At 59.7% G+C, this 447-nt stretch overlaps 1 protein-coding gene across 1 annotated transcript in view; it reads right to left on the bottom strand.

Moving 5' to 3' along the window:
• The window catches only part of GRHPR (glyoxylate reductase/hydroxypyruvate reductase), a 14,403-nt gene that overhangs the window by 2,006 nt on the left and 11,950 nt on the right, over positions 1-447 (bottom strand). The window lies entirely within an intron of this gene.

The following is a 447-nucleotide window of genomic DNA, read 5'->3' on the forward strand; positions in this document are numbered from 1 at the left end:
TGCGCGTGTGCGCGCACCAGCGCGGGGGCGGCCCCAGCCACTCCAGGAAGCTGAGCATTCCAACAGGAACAGGCACCCTGCCATGGTACCTTTAACAGGCCAGACAATGGCAGATGTTTGCTTTCCAACCACCAAGCAGTGCCTTCTCCCCACTGCATTGCTATCCTTTTGGCTCAAGGGATACAAGTGAGCCTGTCTGGCTTGTGCCCGGGCCAGCCTGAGGGCAGGCAGTGACCAGGGGCTGTCCCTGGGTCACCCCAGGATGATGTCCAGCCTGTGGTGCCTGCAGGATGGAGCTGGCATGGCTGTGGGAAACCAGCCACACGCAGGCCTGGAACAAGGAGGCTCTCAGAAAAACACAAAGGGCTGCTGATGTCCTGCACTGAAACATCATCCTGCCCCACAGGGCAGATCTCAGCAGGCACATGGAAAGCAGCAGGAACACCA

Source organism: Chaetura pelagica, unplaced genomic scaffold (assembly GCF_000747805.2).
Source record: "Chaetura pelagica isolate M959 unplaced genomic scaffold, ChaPel_1.0 scaffold499, whole genome shotgun sequence".
In the NCBI taxonomy this organism is placed as follows: Eukaryota; Metazoa; Chordata; class Aves; order Apodiformes; family Apodidae; genus Chaetura; species Chaetura pelagica.